This window comes from Canis lupus, chromosome 38, assembly GCF_048164855.1.
Source record: "Canis lupus baileyi chromosome 38, mCanLup2.hap1, whole genome shotgun sequence".
Taxonomy (NCBI): domain Eukaryota; kingdom Metazoa; phylum Chordata; class Mammalia; order Carnivora; family Canidae; genus Canis; species Canis lupus.
The window spans coordinates 9,549,971-9,577,150 of NC_132875.1; the positions used below are offsets into that span (position 1 = coordinate 9,549,971).

At 39.1% G+C, this 27,180-nt stretch overlaps 1 long non-coding RNA gene across 1 annotated transcript; it reads left to right on the forward strand.

Moving 5' to 3' along the window:
- Positions 1-16,364: 16,364 nt before the first annotated feature.
- On the forward strand, positions 16,365-24,900 carry LOC140626643 (uncharacterized). The gene is made up of 3 exons (XR_012025702.1): positions 16,365-16,720; positions 24,023-24,119; positions 24,327-24,900. It is a non-coding gene; the product is annotated as an uncharacterized lncRNA (long non-coding RNA).
- Positions 24,901-27,180: the final 2,280 nt, after the last annotated feature.

Here is a 27,180-nt window from a genome sequence, read left to right on the forward strand (position 1 = left end):
ATCAAGCCAAGGAGATAACATTTTATATTTATTTTGATTTATTTTACCTTTACTTACCACACGAGGTTTCTGGATCAGATCTATTTACCTACGGAGTTATGTTGGCACCAGTTCCCCATGCCCCATTTCCCCCTGAGGGCAACATGATGAAGGCAGCCATCGCCTACATGTATGAAGCGGGGAGGGTGTCTGCAGCACAGTAGAGGCACCCTGGAATTACGGGTAGACGACAAGTGGCACAGCTCTTTCCTCTCTTCCTGAGACAAGGACAGAAACCTTTGCTCTGTAATGTAAACATCTCTCTGAGGAGACACTGGAAGGTGTTACAACCCTTTGGAATGTGAACAAATGGCTCTAGGGGAGATAAATCCGCTAATCCCTCCTGGGTGACTTATGATCTTTAACTTCCAAGTCTTGCTTGCCATTCATTCATCCTTTAACCCAGATTACTCAGAAAGCCCTGAACATGTAAAAACACAAAAATACTTACATTGTTTTCTGACACAGGGATCCCAAAGAAAGTCAAGTCGACACAGATTTCAAGAGGCAAGAGGGAATTCAGAGTTCAGTGTGAAGGAAAGAAGGAAAGAGACTGGTGCCATTCTGCTGGGTGTGGTGACCCTAAACCCCGGGGGAGTAATGACGTTGTTGGCATGTTGAGAATCACTGCCCTGGACTGGCAGGTAAGGAGAAGGTAAAACTACCTGTTGCTAGTTTCAGTGATGGTATGGGTAGCATGGCGTAGTCGGTAGAAAGGCTATAGAATTAACAGTTAAAAGAGAAGAAAAAGGGAAATTGGATTGATTCTATCAACTGTCTGCCTGGCACTGCATCCTGTGTATGTCCCCCTGTTCAATCACACGCCTACCAGCCTATTCTGTTGATGGGACAACTGAAGCAACTTTCAAAAGATACAGTAATGGAAGATGGTGGAGCTACTGTTCAAGACCAAGACCACCTGAATCCAAAGGCCATGACCATCACATTCTCCTCTGCTGGGTCTGAGTAGGTGTTTCATCACGAACTGCGTAACTTGATGCAAACCACTTAACCTGTTTCAGTGTTAGTTTTGTCATCTGTAAAATAGCAATAAATAAAAGTCGTAAGTTGGTCTATTTTCTGCTTACAAATGAGGCAATGTACTTGCCAATGCCTTATAAACTAATATACTACACAAATTCTAGTTGTTTTTATTATTAATGAAATCCAGTAAAATACTATTATGATGTTAGCGTTTTGGAGGTTGAAATTGTCTCTAATTTTTCACTTTTGTATTTAATGCCCCAATGAATATCCTAGTTCATATTGCTTTTCCCTCTCCTCTTTAATTATTTTCTTATATGGGGACAAACTGAGAGCCAGAGAGAGAGAGAGCCAGGTCATTGGCTAAGATCCCACAGTAGGTTGGTTTTCCCACGTTATTTAAAACTATACCTGGAGCATGAGATTGGACATGGTTCCATTTAGGAGCAGAGCCTGAGGAGGTTTCCTTAAAAAAATTCTCATGTTTGAGTTGGTGGCTTCACTTCAGCTATTGTTCGGAATCTCTAAGTCTAGGTAAATGGATAAGATCAAAATTGAGGTGGATGGGAATTATTTAGAATCACCTTGGAACAGAAGAGGAAGAAATGTCCTGAGGGGACTCCCTCTGAATCAGTGCAACAGAGATGCCGACCTTTGTCTTGCTGTCTTAATAGCCTTGGCTGCGGAGAAAAAAAAATTAATTCTTAAGCGATGCAGTTGAATGGACCAGGAAGCCCCATGGGAAGTGGGTGTGGAACATGCAAGTAAGTGCTTTCCATAAATTAAAAAAGAGAGAGAGAAGATTTCATCACATGGTGGGTTTTCTATTAAGCCCACTACATAATTTGTTTCAGCTCACTTTTCTGGCACCCAGTTGACTCTTCCTCCCCATCTCTAGGGGCTGGAAAACATTAGTTTCTAAAAATCACATGCATGCTCTTCAGAATTATCCCAAGAACCTAGTGAGAAAGAAAAATCTGGAGTGGTTCTCTTACTGGCTTTAAAAGACAATGAAAATTTCCTACACGTTAACTTCAGCTGTGGTCTGAAATTCGGAAGGAGCCTGGGGCACAGTATTAGAAGGATTTCTTTCCTTGCTTGTAGACATAGATTTTGCAGGAGCAGATGGCAATACACAGTGCAGGGTCCCTGAGCGCACACTGTGTACCTTCTGCATGGGAAAATTCATAAGGTGAAGGCTCGACCTCCCTCACTGTGTGTGTGTGTGTGTGTTTAATATTTTCCAATTTCCATTTAATTATAATATCATATATTATTATTTAAACACCATATGCCAGCTAATTTTTTTAAAAAGGAACTATGTAGGTCTATTTTTGATTCTGTCAAAAAGTATGAAACAAATGGTTGGAAATATGATAGTTGGATGGTTTTAAAATCCACATTCCCGACTATGACTTACAAGAGTCCTAGTGATTTGGGCTCTGCTTATATCTCTGATGTCACCTCCTGTCTCCTCTCTTCCCTGTTCTTCACCTTCCACTCGGCCTCCCTGTTGTTTCTCACACCATCTGCTCTTCCCACCCTCCGGCTTTGGCATCCTCTTCTCCAAGCCTTGATCTTGCTACTTTAGAAGGTCACTGTTCAACCCAGTTATCTTCCTAGCACCTTCCTTGGCTGTCTGTCAACTTGACCCCACCCATTTCAGTTAGTCTCTTTATGACCCTGCTTTATTTCCTTTCTTGTCCTGATCATTATATGGCCTTATTTTATGCATCTATTTACATGTTTATTATCCTTCTCTGCTACTGGAACATTAGCTCCATGAGGACCCCAATCTGTTTTACTTTCTGATGCACACACAGTGGCCATAAAGGCAATGCCCGACACACAGTAAGTGCACAATAAATATATGCTGAATAAATGAATAAGTGAGAAGGAAAAAAAAGGAAAAGAGAGGGAAAGGTTGAAAGAGAAGCCTGTCAGAACTGTTTTCCGTGCTATTCAGTGGCTACTTCAATTCATTGCATTGATGAAAATAGTTCTCATTTGCCTGACTGATCTCTTTTCTTCTTGATTGTAAAGATAGTTGAATTAATTTCACCTCTGCTTTTATTCATACCATTACACTGAACCAACCCAGGATGAGGAGTGTTTCATTATCCCTAGGAGCACTAGCCTGCTTTATTTATAAATGTTGGTTTGTTCATTTTACAGTTTTGGTTTTTATTAGATTTTATATGTTTAAGTAAACTCCTTAATCTACTCTGGATCTGTTTGTTTTGGATTCCAAAGTCAACATGGGTGTGGGTTTGGGCATGGCTTGGAGTTTGAGAGAAGTTGCTAAGGAGAGCTGAACTATCCTGCATAATAACAGATGGGGTATGGGGAATCCCAGGAAGGTGAGGTGAGTTGGACAGGTGGCCAGAAGCCATGTGACTCTTTCTTAAGCTTTTCTCTGTGACCCCCATATCTTCAACAGAGCTCACTATTCATCTTTCTTTCTTTCTTTCTTTCTTTCTTTCTTTCTTTCTTTCTTTCTTTCTTTCTTTCTTTCTTCTTTCTTTCTTTCAATTTTTTTTTTATAGATTTCAGTTATTTGGGACAGAGAGTGAGTGAAAAAGAAAGTGAGAGGGAGCAAAGAGAGCCTGTGTGCACAAGTGAGGAGAGGGGCAGAGGACAGGGAGAAGCAGACCCACTGAGCAGGGAGCCTGACCTGGTGCAGGGCTTGATCCCAGGACCTGAGGATCCCAGGATCATGACCTGAGCCAAAGGTAGATGCTTAACCAACTGAGCCACCCAGGTGCCCCAGCAGTGTTTGTTTAGAACCCAAGTGTTGTTATCACTAGAAATACTTACTAAGATAGGTGAAATGCAAATTTATATTCAGGTACACCTCTAGTCTGTGGAAAACACAGAACAGTGAAAATCTGGAAGACAACACCGAGGTTGGGAAAGCTCCCCAATTGGAAAGAGCAGTGGAGGAGGAGGACCAAAAGAGAAATCAGGATCTGGAAGCGTTGCCTCTGTTGAAATAAAATAAATGGAACCAAAAACTCTACTCATGAAGGTCTGTATTAGTCAGCTCAGGCTGCCATAACCAAATACCACTGCCGGGGGTCTCTTTAACAATAGGAAGTTATCTTCTCACAGTGCTGTGGCTGGAAGTTCCTGATTAAGGTGCGGACCAATTTGGACATTTTGAGATCTCTCTTCCTATCTTGTAAGAAGATAGCTACCCTCTCAACAGGTCCTCGTGTGACTTTTTTTTTTTTTTTTTTTTTGTGGAAACAGGAAGAGAAAACTCTGATGTCTCATCTCCTTATGACCTCATTTAGCTCAATTACCTCCATAAGATTCCTATCTTCAAATACAGTCACACGGAGGGTTGGGGCTTCAACATATAAATTCAGGGGGACACAATTCGATTTGTAACAAGATCCAAGTGACCTGATAGCAAAAACCAAAGTGATCATGTAGTAATAATTCATAAAGGCAGATGGTAGCTCATGGTCTGGACAGGAAACGGAGCTGGATCCAGCAGCTGGTGCTGGGAGCCTCAGCCTGCTCCACCATACCAGAGAACAGATCTGAATTTCACAGGTAGGGGTGAAGAGCAGACACACTTGCCAGGGTTAAAATAACACGGGCAAAAGCAATTCAGACCAGACACAAGTCTCCTTTGAAGACCTATTCAATCATGTAGGACAGGATCTGCCAATAGGCTTATACTGCACCCAACAGAACCTTACCAGAAACCTCTTTAGCCATTCCCAAAGTTCTAAACATGGTACTTGGAGTTATCAAAGTGTTAGCATAAGTTCTAGTCTCCTTTGGGTGTTTTGTGTCATCCTACACTTATAAATAGGTAACTTGCATGGCCCTTAAGCCAGAAATCACAAAATTTAAGACTCTCATTCCATGCCCCATGGAAGTCCCAGTGCACCTCTAAGATTTTTGCAGATTTCCAGGAACTTATGTTCACCTAGTCATCTCTTCCTTCAGGCGAATTCTGTGGCACCTCTCTTTCATACAACACTGAAACAGGCACATTTAGCTTTTTTCTCCATTTTCACAAAAACTTCCATAAGAATAGCGAATGCTCTTGGGTGCCTGGGTGGTTCAGTTGCTGAAGTGTCTACCTTTGGTACAGGTCATGATCCCAAGGTCCTGGGATCAAGCCCTGCTTCAAGATCCCTGCTTATAGTCTCATGCTCTCTCTCTCTCTCTCAAATAAATAAATAAATAAAATATTTTAAAACAAAACCCTGCCACATCATGTGACCTAGAGTAATGAAACAAATAATAAATAAATATTTATTTATTTATTTATTTATTTATTTATTTATTTATTTAAATAATAAAGGAGTCACTACCAGTGACTGAGCACCTGCCATGTTCTAACCTGATTACTCCCATTTTACAGATAATAAAACTAAGGCTCAGAGAAGGTAAAGTCACATGTTAATTGGTGGCAGCTCAGAAATTCAAACTCACATATGCCCTCCTCATCACCTCTGTTTCATCTTTTGTATCATAATGCCTCACTTCATTTAATCTCAAATAATATAACCTTCTTATTTTTCCACCTTAAAAATGAGGAGAGTTGGACTGAGTGGAGGATATGTAAACTCATTTCTAATTGTAAAACTTACACATTTTGAAACTTCATCTCTCAGCCTATGGTTGATCATTTCCTAATGACTCTAGATCTTGTCCATATTAGTTGAAGTGGGGCACAGGAAGCAAAAACACTCTGGATCTTTTAGACGGAAAGTTGTGGAAGGACTGATGGACCAGGGGGTCAAGGACCCAACATGGGACCATTCATGGTTGTGGCCACGGCATATGGAGGCTGCTGCTACACCACTGAGGATCCTGCTGCAGCCACAATGCCTTTTGACACCCATGGGGCTTTGTACCCAACACTGGACGCATGCATATGCCAGCTGAATGATCTCTTAGTAGTCACATCTCTGACCTAGTTTACCAGCAGAAACATCTGAAGGAAAAGAGTTGCCTTTACTGATCTCTAAAGCTTGGGCAAATGCATGTATCTAAATGTCCAACCTAATTTGTATCCATAGCTTTCATTGCCACTGACTCTGGAAAATGGAGATTTCCTTGCAGAACAGACAAGAAAGAAGGTTGAATGGAGGCTGAGTGAACAAAATCACAGTGCCCCCCACACTCCTTGGACTCTAGATATCATCTGGCTTTCTACTCCTCTCTGAAACTCTAGTCTACTGCAGGACTCCTGGCCCTATTACTATCTGATTTCCTATAAAATTATCTTATCAAAGGTGATTTTTTCCCCCTGAAGGAGTAACATGTTTTCTGAGCAGTGAACAGAAAATTTAGGTATATGGAAAGGTACAGTAACCTCATTTGTCACCAGAATAGCAGAAAACATGGTTGGAATGTGATCATTAGTAAATATGGTTGATCGTTTTAGCTGTATTAAAACTCCTAAGAAACCTGTTTCCCTTTGGAGTGACTTTAGAGTTGGCAAAAGCTCTCTCTGGAAGCCTTTTACTTAAAAGGAGAATCTGAAGGTAGGTTTCTTTCTTGGGTCAAGAAATATGCCATTCTGATGTGGGCATGTGGGATGTGTTGCAGTGCACAACTGCTCTGTCCTCTCTGGAAAAAAAAAATGCTGATTCTGCAATTGAGTGTGGCCCGAAAGAACTTGTCCATGTGGAAGACACAAGCTTAGTCCTTAACCACTTTTCCCTTTGCACAGCCTTATGCTCTAGGAGGCCACAAGTACAGCATGTTAATTCAAACTTTTCAAAACCATGAAACCACTGAATATCTCAATATCCGCGTGTGGACTCTCATTTGCCTACTCTGTGTTAACAGAGAAACATTTGGTTTTAAACAAGACTTTATTTAAGGGGAAAAAGTGTATAGGATTACCCTTGAAAATGTCATTACTGAAAAGATAAACCATATGTCATGGTCTTTGTTTTACCTCCTTTTCATTGGGGCCTGCTTTTGAGAGTTCATTTGGAGGTGTATGGAAATTCTAATTCTTCTGTAACCACGCTGGATAAGCCTAACAAACTCAGCTTACTCACCAGTCATATGTGTTTACATTTTGATGTAGTTACTGCCAAAGTGTCTTATGGTCTAGTGATATAGTCTTACTAAAAAAGAGCATAAAATATTGACTCGGAGATGCTGAGACTGAAGATCTACACCACCTTCTAAGTCTGTTCTTCCTGCTGCCCTGTCATCAGGACACTGGATAAGGGGGTGGTTGTGATAAGGATGTAGACCAGGGACTGGGTTGGGGAGTGGTAGAAATGAGTAAAGAATAAAAATTGTGTTTTCAGTTTCCTTTGACTTTAAGTTGAGAGGGTCATGTCCACGCCATGGACAACTAGGAACAAAATGTAAATAGCCAATTGGGCTCTCACAGATGTCCAAATCCATTACAGGTCAGTCAGTCCAAATCTATTGCAGGAATGAATTTTGACTTTTAGTAAACAGAATGTATAACCCTCTCTTAAGGAAAGAAAAAGGCTAACCCTGATATCAATTTCTGGCTATGGCAAAGGTACCTAACGTTAACTTGGATATGCATAACTCTTGGGTTATTTTTGGTAGATAAAGGTAATAAATCAAAATGTTTGAGGTTGATAAGGGTGACTATGCCCCTACAACCCTGAACCGAGGTTATAATGAAAGAGAGCTTCTGATGAATTTCATGATAGATGTAGACAGTTTTAAACAAATTTTTATGAGCAAGCAAGCACAATACAATCTGTTCTGTAAGCTCAGTGTGGTCCTGTTCTCTCTAGTAGTTACTCTGACCAACATCTTGCAAGAAAATTTAGCCTAAGGAAACTAGACAGCCTTTTTGAAGCAGAGTTATTTTACCTTTTGAGCAGCAAAAAAGCTTCTAAAACCAGTGGCTGGAGATAAGTCTATTACAAGGAAAAAATGTGAAAAACCTTTTTTTTTTTTTTTTTTTTGGAACAACTTTTAAATAGACCAAAAGATAACTAGATTCTTTTAGTAGAAAACTACAGACAGTTTAGAGTATATTCGTTTGGTTATTTGCTTCTTTGGAGTTACTGCCTTTTTTGTCTTTGAGCTCTTTTACAATTCTGTAGAACTAAGTCAACTCCTAGAAAACTGATGGTAATGCACTAATTCATGTCTATACACATGCAAATAACTTCTGACTAGAGGAGGTTCAATGGACTTTCTTTTTCTTCAGTGGAAGAAGCCAGTTTCACACCAGTTAAGAAAATTCATTTCAGCATTACCTACAGACAAGATTATATTCTTGTCTGGTCTTTGAGGTCTCCTTTGAACCAACTGGAACTTCTTTTCTGGCTTCCTCATTAATTAAGGGCTCAGTTTTTGGGCCTAGTGGAGATTGTTATATACTGTTCACGAGACAGTTGAATGAATTCAAAATATTTCCTCCAGTTTCCAACCTACACAGGTTGAATATCTTTAATAAAGTATTTCAACGAATCTATGTATCTCCAGTCCATTTAAATTTTACTAATACTTTACCAATTTTAACATTTGTCATTCTAAATACTGATTCTGAGAATCTGATATGCATTAGGTTAATTGCCAAAGTCTCAGAGTTGATCAAAACATAAATAGTAGAAATGCTTGTAGTAACCAAATGCAGCCTTTCTGACATAATATTGATTGGTTTCCCTGAAGCACAGATTTTCTGTGAGGAAGAAACTATCCTTACAGTTCAAGCTTATAAGTGGGATTTTATAATATCCTATGGTCCGTGGTGAAGTATTTTAAGTTACAAACATTATAACACTGCTTTTTACAGACCTTAAGAAAAACTTGCAAAGCTGAAAATCTCATATTCTATGGCACATTAGTTCATGTAATCATTAAACACGAAGGAATGTGGTCTTTATGTCACTAGAAGATCAAAAGTTGTTGAAATCTCAGTTGGGTTGTAATGAGTCCTGTTGACTTGAGTATCATACAACTATTCATAGAAATTACAGGAAAAGAACGTGCACATTAAACTTTAATATAAGTATGTGGTTTTTTTGCAGAGGGAAAGCAAAGAATTATACAAAGTAAGTAGTAATTTCCACATAATAATAGTGTTTTGCATTTATACATATCACTGCTAACCATTTCAAAGTCAATTTGTGACCCAACAACCAGGGATCCCAAGTGAATACACAGTAGAATCTCAAGGCAATGCAGCTGTAAGGATAGGCAAGTCCTTTAATGGAACTTCTATCCTGTGAAGGGAATGGGGGAGGAAATATTTAAAAGGAAGGACACTTGAGTAATGGCTGAGGGGACTCCGTGCAGAAAGTGTTTTCTCTTCACTGAAGTCACGGAAATACCCATTGGATTACTGAGAGTTTTCTATTCAGGGCCATGGGACAGAGTCCTTTCGATTTTGAAAAGGATATCATCTCTTATAGATTCAACATTGTATGGAATTGTGCAATTAAAAAATTAGAAACAGGAATAACAATTGAAAAGCAGTAAATGTTCAGTTGCAAATCTTAAGGCATTTGCAGCTACCCTGGTTTTAGGATGGAAACCTGGGACAGTTTTAGAGAGAAATGAGGACTGAGCACCCTTGGAGGAAAACAGACCAGCTTAGTTCAGAGAGAATTGTGGCCACACACAATTTAGACTGGAGACAGTAGCGAGCCAACAGAAAAAAAAAGGAAATGGTGGTGAGGGGGTGGACAAAACGATTTCTCTTGACAGCAGGGCTAAGGGGTTCACTAATACCCCAGAGAAGGGATTTGATTCATTTCCACCAGAACTACATTGTTCTTAGATCTGCAGGTAATCTGTAGTTTTCTGTACACTTTTATGCTTGAGCTGTTCAAAGCTCGTGTTATTCCAGGGTCTAGTTTTAGTTTATATAAATTTCAAAAAAAAAGTGATAAAATTACAGAAATAAATTCTTACATGAAAATAAAATCTCCTTAGGTTATGTTAAGGAGACATATTTGAATCAGGGAACCTCATGGACAATTACAGTCTCTATTTTCATAGATCCAATACGTATCCTTTATAAAAAATGGTTAGAACAAGCCTGCTTCACTGGATCAGTCAGCTCTTAGCTCACCTGTGGTTTTCACCTCTGTCCTTTTCCTGTGATCCCTCCTTTGTTTGGAATCACATTTGCCACTTCAGCAGCAGCAACACCTGCTCACCCCCGCACAGCCTCCTGTCCATCCACGAACACCAGGATAACGTCTACTCATCCTCCTACATTAGCTTCAATTATGTTCTTCCCGGAAGCCTTCTCTGACCTGCACCTATATGCTATCCTGTGTATAACCCTATGATGGTATTGCCACATTTTATTTAAATTATGTTTCTGACTCTATATTCCCAACCAGACTATGCACTTTTGTGGGACAGGAGCCTGTCTCATCCATCTCTGTATTCTTAGTATCTTGGGACATATCCGGGTATGTCCAGCACATAGTAGACATAGTAGATGTTCAACGAGCACTTGAAGATGGAAGACGTGAATTGTATTTTAGGGTTCGTCCAATTCAACATCTTCATTTTACATAATGGACAACAGACGCCCAACTTCTTTTTCTGGCCTTGTGTCAGACAGAAGAATCATCTGTAAAACATTTGAAAAAGACATAAGGAATAGCCACCAACATTACCTCCAATGCACAGAGTAGCTGCAGTCACCAGGGACTAAATTTAAGCGGAAAGCTGGAACCATTCAGGGAAGGGGCACTGAAGCTGTGGCCATCTGGGTTTGCTGAACACTTCTTAACCCAAATGCTTGCTTTGAACACTTGGTTAGGATGGGGGAGAGAACCCAGGACAAGGCTTTGCTGGGGTGAGAGGTAGTTGGGATGCTTGAAGGCCTGTTCCCCTGTGACAGTGTGGACTAGGGAAAAATCCTCACCAAAAAGGAATGATAAGGAAGCTTGTGTTTTTCTTTCTGGGCTCTGGGCAGAAAAGCAAATTTCCTGAGGCTGTGTTACACAGATCTTCCCTCATTTGGGTTCAGGGCTAATTATGTATTACCTACCTGGTCTGCAAAACCCCAAACTAAGGTATCAATAAGATTGCCCATCGGCATCTTAGGGTGTCTGACAGAGAAACTGTAAATTCTCACTGGAGGGGCACATTCCAACCCTGATACATCGGGTTGTCAGAGATACACACAGACTGAACAGTAAGGCACTAAGAAAAGTTTATATAACACACAAAGAAACAAATATTCATGGGACAGACTTGTTGGGTAAATAAGATCAAATGAGTACTCTTAACATGTTTAAAGAAAAATGAGCCCCGCTTTGGTTAAATAGGACTCAGGAAATTTGTGGCAAAAGTCTGAACTATATTATAGCCAAGGCTGGCTACATAATTTGCATGGTCCAGTGCAAAATGAAAATGCAAGACTCCTTGTTCAAAAAGCAGAAAAAAAGAAGTGTCATTAACGGTTCTAAAATAAAAAGCTTTTTCTTTAAGAACACTTTGTTACTTACGAAACATAATAGGGATAATAATGATACACGAGTAACAACATAAACTTACAAACTACAATAATATATTGCTGTCATAATTTTAAATAAAAAACAATATTAATGTGATATCTTGATTGATCATAAAATTTTTCTGACTCAATTTTCTGTAAATTCATTAGGTCGTCAAAATTTATACTCGTGGATGTTTCATTTTCAATGAATGTAATTGAAAGAAGTGTCAGTTCTTTTGGCAACTGCAAGACTGCAAATAATTCTTGATAATACTCCATTTTAAGAAAGATCTCTCTGTTGATGCAACTGTTAATTGTGTTTTGTAGACTGTGACAACGTTGGGACAAGTTTCTGCCACACTATTTTGAAATATAAATTTTTAGTACGTCTAAAGTCACTGATTTTTGCCCAACAATTTTCTAAAACTATTTGACTCTTTGCAAGAATCAGTTTTGTGTAAGTTCAAATTTAATTTTAGATGCAAATTTTTGCAAGGGCATTTTATTGTTTTTGCTCACATTTCCTGTAAGCTATGAGGGTCATATTGAGAAACCGCAACTAGTTTCATGATTTATGTACAGCTAAGAACACCTGTTTACACATTCTATCACCATATATTCAATCATGAGGAAAATTTAATTTTAAAATTGTCTTCCTTGTTGATAATTGGTTTATCTGAATTTTCATGTGAGAATAATGTTCTTTTCTGTCGAATACGACGATCTTTAATTTCTATATCTGAATTTGTGGAGATTTGCTTTGAAACACTGCAGAAGTTTTCAGAGTCAGAGATTCTAAACTTTTTAGAGAATTTTAACAATTTCCTGATATGTCTTATTGCAATGTCTTTACAGTTTTATTTTGCAATAATTTACTGGCTAAATTGATTACTTCTGATAGGCAGTTGCTGTCTGCACTTAGACTGGAAAGTGAATTTTGACCGATGCTAGAGAAGTGAGTTTGGAGATGGATGGGCAGGCCATCCTCTTGCCATTGGTCTTGGGCCTGTGCTCTCTCCCCAGGCTGTGGTAGCTGCTGGCACCATTGATGCTTCAGCCCATTGCCCACTGTACCAGAGTATCAAAGCCTGCACATGCGAGTCCTGAGACCTGGTGTATCTGCTCTGCTCATGCCTCACCGTCCCATTAGACTATACTTACAAAGCCCAAGTCCAAAGATACAATTATCGAGAACTTCAAGTCTGTAGCAAGAGGGCAGTAAGCCGAGTACATGGCCCTTTAGAGAGCAGAGCCTGTGTAACTGCCCTGGTTGCATCCCCATAAAGCCAGCTCTGACTGTACAGTTTCATCTTATTCTCCCAACCACCTTTCAGATAGAGCAAATACATTTTCCCTTGCATATTGGATAGCCAGTGTAAAGAAAAATTAATTGGCCTAAATTCAAACAAAGTAGTAACAAAGACGAATGCAGAGCTTAGGCCATCTGCACTTAAGCTTGAGGTTGTTGTAGGCTGTTTAGGCTATTTTTGCATCATCATGTCAAAAAGTACACATATTTCCTTAGCTAAAATTGTTGGTGTTTACCTAAGCTCCCCTTAGTTTAATACTGATTCTGCAAGTGAGAGATGAAAAAGCTTTAAAGATACGAGGGATTCAACTCAACACTGAAGGTAGCCTTGGAAATCCCATTTGCTGTAATACGCATTTGATGAAACTCAAAAGGATAATTTATTGTTCTTTCTGATGAATTTGTTCTACACAAAAAGTCAGTACTACTTAGAAAATCTTTCTATAATAAATGTGTATACCATGTAGATGTGGGAGTGCATATACTACCTTGCGAATACATTAATTCTTACTCAAATTAGGTAACACTTTGATATTTCAGTGGTAAAGAATGTATATTTTATATATTCTTTGTGTGCATATAGAATAAACCAGTATATGGGCTGGTGAATATTTGTGATGTGCATACAGTTGGTCCACAACCAGTTTCTAAGGTGCTTACTCCTTCAATCCTTATATTGGATCATTTCCTAGTCTTTACTATTTCCATCACTGCCTAAAAATTCAAAAATTGGAATTGCCACCAAGAACAAATTTACAGGAGAGATTTTGGACTTTACTCTTCATGATGATTTGAAAGAGAGGTACGTTAAAAATGGCCTTTGAGAAACCGGATGATTAAAATGGTATTCTAACAGCGCTGTTGGAGGCTTTGGACATAGCTAAGTGAAGCCAGTTGGATGAAGGGTAAACTAAACTCATTCTTTCCAATGTCTCGTCTATCAGGAAAGAAAACATAAGGGCTACGTCTTCACTTTTAATATGATATGATAAACACAGGAAAAGGAACAGCATTCATTTTGTTTAATATTCCATGAAGGTATTTGAACAAGGCAATATTTTATTGTCTGAGAGTATAACAAATGTCTTTGTCATTTCCCAGCAATGAAACATGTCAAGAAATGATCATTGCTTGGGAAAGTGGAGCTTACAGAGCGTGCTTTTGCTAATAAATCATAGAAGGTAACATAATATGGTGTGACTATGTTAAACAAATAATTATATCTACAAGTGGAATCTGGGCCAAAAGGGAAGCAGGCACTATTTTGCTTTGCTTTGTACTCCACCCCACACTTACACACTTAACGTAAGCACACGTACTCATACCTGTGCACACACATCTCACACGTACACACCACATCATGCTTAAAGATCAGAGATGTACTGCTCGGTGACCCAGAGAATCTAGACTAGTGTGAACAGAGTTATTTTGCTTATTGTCCTCCTCTGAGTCTTTATGAATATGCCATAATACTCCAGTGATGGGATTTAGAAGACATTTGTATACTGAGTCTGCTTACTTATCCCTAGAATAGAGGACTTGATAAAATTGACTATGCAATTGAAATAAATATCAAAAGTCCCACCCCTCTCATCTATCCCCAAGCCCCAGAACACCAACTTTCACATTTAGAGACTCCAGGCTTGGTATGTCCATGCTCATTCCAAATTTTGCTACTTCCCTGCTTTCTTCCCTCTCCCTCATATTTGAAGAAAGGTAAGCCATGTCATGGTTTTAATGCTAAGAACACACTAAATGTGTGTCAGGTAAATATACATAAATGTTTTCTTTTTTTCTGAAAAGCAGATGAATTATTTCTTTCTACTCTGTTTACTCTTTGGACAGACAGTGGAGCAGATACCCAAAGAGGTCTCTGAATTGATTCAGCTGTTTCTTGATTTTGTCCTGAAGGTGAACTTCTGAGGCCCCAGATCATTCACTCTGAAGAGCTTGTGACCTCAAAGGCTAGAGCTACCTGTTTTAAGGTCTGGCTCTTTCTTGCACTGTATAGGTGTGCGCATGCGTGCATGTGTGCGTAGGCAGCAGTGCGGGGCAGAAACCATCCACAGCAGGTCTGACAGCATTTTCTAAATGTTATTACTGTTGGCAAAGCCTTATCTTAGATGAGGTGGTAAATTAGTAAACTGCCATGGAGAAGTATGATTTTGTAAAATTAGATGGAGTATAGAGAAACACAATTAATTCCAGACCCTCAGGCAAGAGTGATGAAGTAACTGGAGTCTTTGTTCTCTCAGATTATCAGAGATACCATCTTTTCTTCTGAGTAATCGCAGGCGCTCTCTGGCTGTCAGTTGAAATGCCAGGTATGCACTTGCAATGCGGACAAGGCCACCCCAGGATTAGATTTTGTTGTCTTTAGAGAGAAAAGAGAGTGAATCACCCTCCAGGGGTCTGTTTTCTCCCATTAACCCTAAACCCCAGTGTCCGCAATTTGTCACATTTTAACAATGACCACAGATTGGTTACCGGCACCAAAGTAGCCAGGAAGATCCACAATGAAAGCCCCAGAAAAACCCATCAATATTGAATACACTTTAGGCCTAGTAGTTGTCTTGCATTTTAAGGGAAGGTGCTGGAAAGATTAGATAGAGGGAGACTGAGGAAAGCTATGTTTGTATTTGCTCAAAGCCTCATGTTGAGAAGGAAAGAGGGGGAAAAACAAACATATCAGAACAGGTGCAGTGTTGTACAAACCAATGCCCACGTTCCATGGGTCAACACAATGTGGGAATGTCATGGGAGTTCTTCTACGGGCCATTCGAGATCCACCCTCCTTTTGTTATTGGATCTCAGCTCTCTTTGCATTTTTGGAGAAGATAAGGTCCTAGGGCTTTCATCAGTCCCTGAAGTGCTGGGCAGCTAGGCAGTGCCTGCCTCATGTTGGTCTCATAGACCACGCGGTCTTTCACTCTTCACCAAAACAACTTAAGATAAAGAAGTAATTGAATTAAGAGTTAGAAGGTATGGATGTTGGTGGTTAAACATAGTTCAACCTCTCACTTTAGCAGCGCTGAAGTCCCCTTTCAGGAATTTGAGAGAAAATGTCCTCAGAGACACTTGTTAAGACAAAAGAGAAGAATGAGAGAAAATAGACTACACAATCATCACTGGCAAAATTACTTTGTCTTTAGGCAGAACCTTTCTGCTGAGAGAAGATTTACAACTATACTAATCTAATTCATAATGTACGTGGGAGTCACCAGCATGATACCTCAACACACATGTCAGCCAACACTTGACTCACTTCACAAATATTTATTGAGTACTTACAATATGCCAGATGTAATTCTGAGCACTGGAGATGTGGCGGTAGGTCCTTTAATGGGAGACATGAAATAAATAAGTAAACATGATTAGAGAGAGCTAATTTAGTTTGAGTGATGAGGGAAGGTCCTTCTGAGGAGGAGACCTTGACTGAGTTTCAGGAACGAGTCAGTCAAGTGAAAACCGGGGAACATGCATTCCAGGCAGAGGAATGACCCACTTGAGGGCACTGAGGCAGAAACACATTTGGTGTATTTGAGGCTCAAAATGAAGGGAGGTGGGGGTAAAGCGAGCAAGCAACAAAGGGAGTGGAGAGAGATGAGGTTGAGTATAAGTCTTGGACGTCATATCAGGCCTCGTAGGCTATGGGTAAAAGTTTGGATTTAATTCTAAGTGCAATGGGAAGCCCTTGGAAGATTATGATCAGAGGGATTTCATGATTTTATTTTGCAAACATCTCAATTTTACTGCTCTGTGAATAAGATTATAATAAGGGCAAGAAGAAAAATAGGGCAGCCAGCTAAGAGTATTGGATCGGTTCAGATTATGAATACTGGGATTTCAGATTACAGAAACAATAATAGGAAATACTTGAAAGATGTTTTCAAGATGCTGAGCACTGTCACAACTCTCCGAATGCTTATCACGAGTCCAGCGTACAGGTGAGATAACTGAGGCACAGGGGCTTGAATGACTTGCCCATAGCGGTGGCAGAGCTAGGATTCAAATACAGGTAGTCTAGCTCCAGAATCTGTGTTCACAACTGCCCCTCAGTTAAGGTAGAAGCAACGGAGATGAAGACGTAGGAGTGGTGTGTTAGTCTCCTTGCACTACTGCAACAAATCACCGCAAGCTCCGTGGCTTATACATCTCGAATTTATTACCTTTTAATTCTGTAGGGCAGAAGTCAGAAATCGGTTTTGCTGGGTTGCAATCAAGGTGTTGGCAGGCCTGTGTTCCCTCTGGGGATTCTAGCAAAGAATTCTTTTTCTCCTATATTCTAGCTTCTGGAGTCTGTTTGACCTCATGCCTTGGCTCAGGTCTCCATATCACATCACCTGACCTCCTTTCACTCCTGTTTTCACCTTCATTGCCTTTCCTCTCTCTCTGATCTAACTCTGATCCTCCTGCCTCCCTCTTATGAGGACCTTTGTGATTGCACTGGGTCCTCAGTCCCTGAAGGAAGGACCCTTGATGATCTAGGATTATCTCCCCATCTCAAGGTCCTTAACTTTAATCACGACTGCAAGTTCCTTTTCCAGGCAATGTAACATATTCATAGTTAAAGGACGTCAGGATTGTTTGCAATTTAGGGTGATTATGAATAAAGCTACTGTAGACAGTTGCATGTACATTTTTATATCAGTATTTTTTTAAATTTGGGTTACATTTCCAGATTATATGGGAAGTGTATGTATAACTTTATAAAAAATTGCCAAACTGTTTTCTACAGTGATGGTACCATTTTATATTCTCACCAGCAACGTGTAAGACTTCTAATCACTCCACTTCCTTGTCAGTATTTGGTATTGTCAGGTTTTGTTTTTTGTTCTAATAATGATTGTGACAAATGTATTGTTATATCTAGTTGTGATTTTTTCTTTTTTTTAAATTTTATTTAAATTTAATTAACATGTAATGTATTATTGATTGCAGACGTAGAGTCTTCATATATATTCTTATATAACACCTAGTGCTCATTATATCATGTGTCCTCCTTAATGCTCATCACCCTGTTACCCCGTGCCTCCCCCACATCCCCTCCAGTGACCCTCATTTTGTTTCCTATGATTAAGAGTCTCTTATGTTTTGTCTCCCTCTCTGATTTCATCTTGTGTTATTTTTTCCTCTCTTCTATGATCCTCTGTTTTGTTTCTTAAATTCCACATATGAGTGAGATCATATGATAATTGTCTTTCTCTGATTGATTTTCACTTTCATTTCCATAATTATTAATGCCTATTTGCCATCTATATATCTTCTTTGGTAAGGTGTCCATTTATCTTTCTTCCACTTTTAATTGGGTTGTTTTCTTGTTGCTGAGTTCTGCAAGTTCCTTATGTAGTCTGGAAACAAATCCTTTGTCAGAAATATAATGTTTGAATATTTTTCACATTCTGTGGCTTGTGTATCCTCACAAACATATCTCCACAGCATAAAAGTTTTCAAGTTTGAAAGAGGCCAAATTATTGTTTTTAAAAAATGAATTTTGTTTTCGGTGTCACATATGAAAACTCATTACCTAACCCAAGGTCAGAAAGACCTTGTTTTCTATTATATTTTCTTCTGGAAATTTTATAATTTTATGTTTTACATTTAGGTCTATAATCCATTTTCACTTATTTTTTGTAAAAGGTTAAAATAGAGCTTGAAGTTCATTCTTTTGCATACTGGTAGTCAGAATTCAAACATACCCCCTCAAAATATCCTGCCCTAATCCTTGGTACTGTGGCTAATAGGAAATAATGCACCCTGATTATTTTACTTCACATGACATAGGCATTATGAAGATGTCATTAAGGTTACTAATCAGTTGTCATTCAGATTTACCAATAGGGCAATTATCTGGGTGGGCCTAATCTCTAATTAACTGGGTGAGCCTAATCTCTAATTAACTAACTAGTGTACAGTATTTCTGTGTGGCTATTTTTGTCTTTAGCCTTACGGTATGCAGATGAAATGGATTTTTCCAAACCATTTAAGGGTAGAATGTTTTCTACAGCTGGTAGCAAAAGAAGAAGTACAAAAGATTCTAGGCTGGGGAGGATTTAATATCCTACTGCTAGCTTGAAGATGGAGGGGTATGTATGACAAGGATTGCAGCTGGCCTGTAGAGGACAGCAAGAAAAGAAAACCCCAGGTCTACAACTTGTGACGAATTGCATTCTGCTGACAATTATGTGAACTTCATTGCAGATTCTTCCTCAGAGTCTCCAGATGAGAACCCAGTAGAGCTAACACCTTGATTTCAACCTTCTGAGATCCTAAACATATGTGAATTTTTTCACTAATATCACACTGTTTAATTATTGGATGTGCCTCGTGCATTTCTGGGATAAACACTACTTTGTTATGATGTATTAACTTTTTTATATATTGCTGGACTTGAGTTTTGAGTATTTTTGTGTCTATGTTTATGAGGAATATTGGCCTGTAGTAGGCTTAGTAAGTCTTGAAATGGGATTATGTGAGTTCTTTGACTTTGTTCCTTTTCTAAAGTGTTTTTGCTGTTCTAGTTTTGGTGCGTTTCTGTATATATTCTAGAATCAGCTTGACAACGTCTACAACAAAAGCCTGCTGAGATTTTGACTAATATTGTGTTGAATCTGTAGATTGATTTGAGAAGTAATGTCTTAGCGATATTGACTCCTTCAATTTATGAGCACATTATCTTTCTTAATTTCTTTATATCTTCTTTGATTTCTTTGAATAGTGCTTTTATTTTTAAGCAGATAGAACTTACACATTTTAAAATAGATTTATAGCTAAAATTTTTCTCTTTGGGGTTGTACTATAAGTGATACCTTTTTCAAACTTCAAATTCCTATTTGAAGATTTTTAAATCACTCATGCTTTGAATTTTATCAAATACTTTTTCTGCATCTATTGAAATGATTATGTGATTTTTCTGAATATAATGAATTACATTGATTGTTTTTTTAAAAGATTTTATTTATTTATTCATGAGAGACACAAAGAGAGAGGCAGAGACATAGGCAGAGGGAGAAGTAGGCTCCATGCAGGGAGCCCAATGTGAAACTCCATCCTGGACCCCAGGATCATGCCCTGGGCGAAAGTCACACTCTTAACTGCTGAGCCACTCAAGCACTCATTGAGCCACTCGATGTATGGGAATACATTGAGTTTTAAATGTTGAACCAGTCTTGTATTTCTGGGATAAACACCATTTGGCTATGACATACTAACTTTTTATATATTTCTGGCTAGTATTTGCTAATGCTTTGTTGAAAATTTTTGTGTCTATATTCATGAGGGATATTAACCTGTTTTCTTTCCTTGTAATGTCCTTGTTTGGTTTTGGCATTAAGGTAATGATGGCCTCATTAAATTGGTTAGGAAGTATTTATTTCCCTTCTATTTTCCAGTACAGATTGTATAGAATTTGTATTATTTCTTACTTAAATGTTTGATAGAATTAACCAGTGAGATCCTTCAAGCTTGAGTTTTCTTTGTGCAAAAGTGTTTAACTACAAATTCAATTTCTGTAATAGACATAGAACTATTCTGGTTATTTACTTCTTTTTAAATAAGTTTTGGTAGTTTGTCTCTTTCTAGGACTGAGACCCTTATATCTAAATTGTTGAATTTTGGGGCATGGAATTATTTGTAGAATTGTTTTATTACTCCTTTGTAATTCCTGATCTGTGGGATCAGGAATATGTCTTCTTTCACTCCCAAGGCAAATTGTAATTATTGCTTTATCTACATCCAACAAATATTGTTATATTGTAGTTTAATTTTTTTCAGCTTAAAACATTTTAAGATTTCTTCCAAATCTCCTACTTGAATCATGGGTTACTTAAAAGTATGTTATTTAATTTCCAAATATTTTGGGAGTTTTTCAAATATCTTTCTGCTATTGATGACAGTTTAATTCCTTTATGATCAGAGAATATACTCTGTATTATTTCTATTATTTTAAACTTATTCATTTCTGTTTTATGGCCCAGGATATAGTCAATCTTGCTAAGTGTTCTGTGTGCAATTGAAAAAAAAATATATTTTACTGTTGTAAGTGCTGAGTTTTTTACAGCTTCAGATCAGGAGTCCTTCTACAAGTTATGTGCTCAGCATCTTGGTATAGAGGGTTATAAAGACAAAAATGTATGCCTTTTGGTTAAAGCTACAGTTTGTGGAAGAAACAAACGTGGTTAGTGAGGGAATGATGTAATTTAGGGAAAAGGAAAGATGCTCTTTTCAAAACAAGATTTTCTAATAGCTGGAGTGTGACTCTGGCAGGTTGTGCCTACTTCCTGCCCAGATTATAACTCTGTTTTTTCCCATAACCAGGGATACTTGACCTCAGCTTATTATGGAGTATTATACAGGGTCTTGAGATCAATTCTGACGTAAGGTGATGGTGAGATTTAAGCAATTTACCTATCACTGATTCTGGGCACCTGGGCTGCTTTATTATTGTCATTGGTCTTGAAGGAAGTTTAAGTTCTTCCTAGAGGTCTACTTTGCTGAGAGTCTGTGATCACAGGACATCACAACAGGACCCCAAGTGAACCCTTGGTTATGAAACATCTCCTGCAGAGGGTGCACTATGCACCCAGAAATTCTAAGTCTTGACTCAAGTAATTAACTTAGTGAAGTCCTCACTGCTTTAAAAACTAGCAATGTCTTTGAACAGCAGACAGCATTTTAGAATGGAGCATCTGGGAAGCTGCAAGCACAAAAATACATCTGTTTCCATTGTTGTAGAAAGATAAACAGGATCAGACTCAAGACACTGTGGGAAAAAAGTTCTTGCCTGTCTGCTTATTGTTTGCTGCCTTTCTGGAGGAAGAGATGTCACGGATATGTCAAATAGTGAGGACAAACTGGTATATAGTACAGTCATCTCAAATATTTCCTGTAGAGAATAAAGATGGGACTACATCAACATGACAGAAAAATGCTCAGCTATTCATTCATTCATTCATTCATTCATTCATATTTGCCTACATTACATCAAATTCAAGGACATCAAGAAGCTCACATTTATCTTTGCATTTTGGCTTTTGGAGCCTTTTGTATAACATGTAGTAGTTGTCCTTTTTGATGTTAGTCTGGCTGTGGACTTTTTTAGGATATGCTAGCTTTTCCATTAAAAAACACATTAGGTTGATTAATAATAGATACATCAGATGCTTTTTTTAGAGCACTTGATATTTTCAACCCACACAATATATTGGGGATAATTTGGTACTTGCTATTTGAAGAAGCATTTGCTTTTATTTGCTTGAAAATGACTGCCCTGACTAGTCTTTTGGACTGAATTTACTGGAAGTTTTGGCATGTTGATGGAATTGGAAATTGCTCTTCAAGCAATCTAGAAGAGCAACGTTATTTTTTCCTTCTGGGGTAAAATTATGAATTTTTAATCTTCAAGAGATCTTTCAAGTCTTTTCATCCAGGAACCATCAGATAAATGGGGTTATTGGTTCCTATTGGACCTTCTTGGAAGAGATAGTGAGTCTTTCTCTTTGTTCACCATGCTAGCTGCACGTTGGCCAAGTCCAGACTGAAGAGCTATTAGTCATGTCTCACTGGAAAGCACATACGGTGTCCATGGCCTTCAAGGTGATGTATGGGCATCTGATATGCTCTTTGCTTTCCCTGACAGTTCCCAGCACCTATTTTCCACCCAACATCAAATAATCAAGGATCCAGGGGTTGAGGGGTGCCAGTTATTCAAGTGATGGATTTGTGTTAAAGCATAGGATCAGCGGGACCTAATGAATCAGCCCATGGAAGCATGCTGCAGTTTGAGGCAGAGTCCCTACTGCCAACAAAACCACGTGCTGTTCCCCTTGCCTGAACAGCAAGAGCTTTGGGCAAATACCTCATAAAACCGAGGGACAGCTTGAACTGAGGAGTTAGGTGTGCTTGAAGGCTCTCATGATAATTTTTCCCCCTTTTAAACTCTGTTCAACATTTGTGACCCCCTGCTTCTCCTGGCCACGGATTCAGCAGAGATGAAAGCCAGTGGGTTTTTCACCAGCAGGGTAAATAAATGAGGACTCAACTTAGAAAACGGATAACTTCTCATATGCTTTCCCGCACAGCTGCTGGGCATTCGGCAGTAAATTGAAAGAGTACAAACGATGCAGAAAATATGACCGAGATCACCCTGGGCAAGCAGGGCTTCCTTTTAATGCATGGAAAGCTTCATAAGAAATATCCCACTAGAGGGGAAATACTTCTCAAGCAGACCCAAATGATCTGTCCTATGGTACTGAACCTTTTAAAATATACATCCATATATTTACTTATTTGTGGGGAATGCTAAAACCACAGAGTTCCTGTTTGCTCTGTTTCTTAGGGATAAAGTTATTCTGTGGTCAGAGACACCTAAGACCATTAGGCACGCACACTACAGATCTGAAGAAGGTCTATTTACCCGAGCTTCCAGGAAAAATATTGACAAGGCAGTAAAAATACTTTCCTTGATTACTCAACCTCGTATTTTAAACCTAAAATTACAGGAACTTTTCTCTTTTACTCATTTATTTTTAGCTTCTCTATTTTTCCACCTTTTTGGGTTCTTTTGGCTCACCTTTTAAAACATGGTCTATTTATACTGACTCTGCAAATCGAGGAATAGCAAAGCCTTTACAGCGTTGTCACTGTTTCCCTCTGACTGGGTCTCAAGCTACTTGGGGACAAGTGAATCTCGGCTTCTGGATAAGGAGAGTTTATTACAGAGCTGAAAGAAACTTCATGAAGTCCTTCAGTGCCATATTCCAGGAGAGCTGCCATATTAGCTGTTTCTTTTTTTCCTACTTTTGATCACAGGTTGGAAATCATTGCAAAGCTGATGGTGCAGACTGGAGTCTGGCTTTATCAGTAGTAGCATATAGAAGGCCTTCGCTTGACTTGGTTACGGTGCTCCAGAAATAAGAGATCCAGACCACTCTGTCTTCCCTGACCACTTACCCTAATACTCCTACCCCGTTACCTCCACTCGTTATTCATTGCACTTTCAGAAAATCACTATATATTTATTTGATTACTTATTATTTGTGATTTTCACCAGATTAGAAACTGCAGGAAGGCCGGAGGCTTTTCACTGCATTCCTGACACATAGAAGAGTGCTGAGCAGGCTCTTCTCAATAAAATATGCTTTTCTCATTGAACGAATGCATCAAAGTTGTGTTGGTTAAATTGCATTTTTGAATCTTGTTATTAACTCACAACAGTCAATTCTTCTTTCTCTCAAATTTCTCATTGACAGAGACTCCTCTCTCCAAATCTAGGAGGTCAGATGGGGTTTGTTACCGCCAGAGAAAATTGCTCACAGGAACTATATCAGTGATGCTGAGTCCTAACTTGTGAGTCCCTGCTGGAAATATCTAGATCATTTTCAAACTGAATAAAAAAATGATGCCTGTATTATAAGCATTTGCAGAGTCCTCTCAAGGGTTAAGTTCTGTTTTTTTAACACTTCTGCCTGGGGCCCCCTGTGGTGCTTCTGTTGCTTCAACTTGCCAGTTTATATTTTATGTATTGTTGTGTTTGTCTACTTTATATCCTGCCAGAAAAGTACAAACACTTCTGGCTAAGCAGCCATCTAGAACCTACAGAGGACTTCGACTGAGATAAAGGAATAATTGGGTCACCTGGTGATGAAACTCAGCGGCTCACTCCTGGAATGCATATCCGCTCCTTGGGAGAGAAGGACAGCTAGTTGGTTGAGGAGGAAAAGTGTTGCTACTCAGCATTGGAAACCCCAAGGAAAGGCTTTTTGAAAATAAGCCAATGCCTCATTAGCCATTGGAGATGTAGGCATGTTGTGGATTACTCACTTGAAATTTGTATTCCACAAACCACAGAATCCTAAGTTTAGAAGGGGCCTGAGAGCCTGTCTCACTTTCTTCTCATCATGCAGCATATTGTTGGGCCTTCCCTCACTGACGGCTGGCTATGCTTGGGGAACATAATTAGGAAAGCAAATCTGCTGCTGCAAGAATGAAATGCAAGCATAAAATGCATTGCAGTGGCAGGCATACACCTGTGTAGTCCTCATTACTGGGGTTATCTGTCCAGCTATTCTTCTGTAAAATAAGCATGATACAGAATTGACAATACTTAAATACTAATAAAGAACATTTACTGAGCACTTACTATGTGACATACACTGTTCAAAGTACTCCAAAGCCTTCTCTTTCTCCTCCCAACATCTGAGATACACACTCCTATTATCATCTGCATTTAATGCGGGAGGAGCAAAGATTCAGAGAGGTTAATTTCCCTGTGGTCACCAGGATTTGAAACCAAGGAGCCTTCTTCAAAGCCCACTTGAGGACATTCCCAGTCCTGACAATGACTGAGGAGTTGTTTGCACAGCCTGCGAGGTACCTTACCAAAATGAGTCATTCTCATTCAGTTTCGAAGATTTGGCCACTTTTCTATTTTCGAATCCACAAATATTATAATTTCCATGAGAAACCTCAGAGGTCCCATTTCTGGCTCAGGAGAGGGTTAACACATTCCATCCAAGAGTCTCCCAGTACTGGGCTTCATTCATTTTCCAAAATATAGCATGTTCTGTTTATTAGTCTGCTCCACATCGTTAAAGGAAACTCACACACCAAGTGAGCTGAACCTCAGCCATGTGGTGTTGCAGTGACCTTGACCTCATTTCCCCCTCAAAGTCTTGGTCTTGATCAATTCCCAGAACCCAAAGTTCTGTAGTAGAGACTAAAACAAATGGGGCAGTTTCAGTAGCTTGCTTCTACAAGGAATCAAGTGCTCTTTTCTGATGTCTCTTGACATGCAGTCACCAAGCATTTAAAAAAAAGAAAAAAAAAGTTTCCAGGAGAAAATGAGTGGAGTTTTTTAAATAGTCAAATTTATTTGATATGCACACAGAAGCTGCATATATCCTATGGCTTGAGGAATACTGGGATGAGCCTTCGTCCCAATGCATCTCCCTCTTGCCTCTGCCTGATTCCATTTGAGCTTCATGCTTTTGGTATCATTTCGTTGTGCTTTGAAAATCCAAATGGGAATGTGTCTTGGAGAGGTACCGCAGAAAGCTGTTGTCAATCTTTAATGTCCTTTTGTGGTTCAGTTAATTAATCCTAGAGGAGTTGTGTTATAGAATCAGCAAGATTTCATCAGGAGAGAGAAGGGGAGAAAGAGGAGGTACCTTTAGCTCAAAGGAACCAAGCTGATGGACTGACACCCGGCAGAGCTGGCCACTGGAGGCTCAAGAGAATGCATGTGAGGAGGGCACCACATACTTGAAGGGAAGGGGTCTTAATACCCTGTCTTAGGACCCCTCCTGGTAGGCTTCCTGCTTACTCCTAGTCTCAACTTTCTTCATTCCTATTTAAATAATGACTTTCAACATGTGCCAGGAGGAAACTGGGCCTGAAACTTTACTAAGTTTAAAAGACAAAGTAGATGAAAGAGGTGTGGCCCTATACAAAGAACTAGAAATGCTTATGACGTAGCAAATAGCTACTAATTTATATGGAATGAATAGATGACCATAATGGAATAATTAATGGACTAAGAATGAATTCTATCCATCTTTCAACAGGTCCTGCTCTAATTTATACAAACGGTTATTTATCTATATTTATTTTCTTGGTTCCTAAGTCTTTCAAAAGGGAAAAGATTATGATCTAGCAAGGAAATACCAGGAAGTTCCTCCTACATCCAGAGGAAAGGCCAGTTGATCTTCAAAGTATTTTATTATTCCTAAAATCCAGATAAATGGGAACTCTTGATAAAGGTATGGTTTTCTTGCCAAGCCTGCAGCTTTGAGTACTGGGTGGTTTCTTGCCCTCCTGTGTCAAGGGAGTTTTAGTTTGGTGTGGTTAGCATACCAACTGCCTGGCACACAGATTTTGATCCTTGTTATTTGAATCAATGACTACATGAACAATTAAGTCCCTCATTTTGTGGTCTACATCTTTAGAGCTAATTGACCTTGAACTTAATTATTTATAATGAGTGGAAGAAATGAGTGGCAGAGTGCAGTGGATTGTCGGTAAAGATGTCCACCAACAGTTCTTCCCACCCTTTCCCATGACTGGCACTCTCCCCATCAAGAGGTGGAGTCTTATTCTCCATCTCTTGAAATAGGGATGGCCCTTTGACTTCAGAATGAAGTGGAAGTGATTTTCTAAGACTACCGAGGCCAGACCGTGGGAGGACTTACAACTTCTGTTTTCATCCTTTTGGCCTCTAGATGTCACTGAAAGGAATTCAGGTTAGATTTCAGAATGATGAGAAACCATGTGGCAAGAGAGAAGTCCAGTCATCCCCTGGCTGTTCCATCTACCCACATTTGAGGTGCCAAATATGTGAGTGCAGCCCTCTGGGGTATTCCAACCTTAGTGGAGCTCCTAGTTGGATGCAGTCACATAGGTGACCCCAACT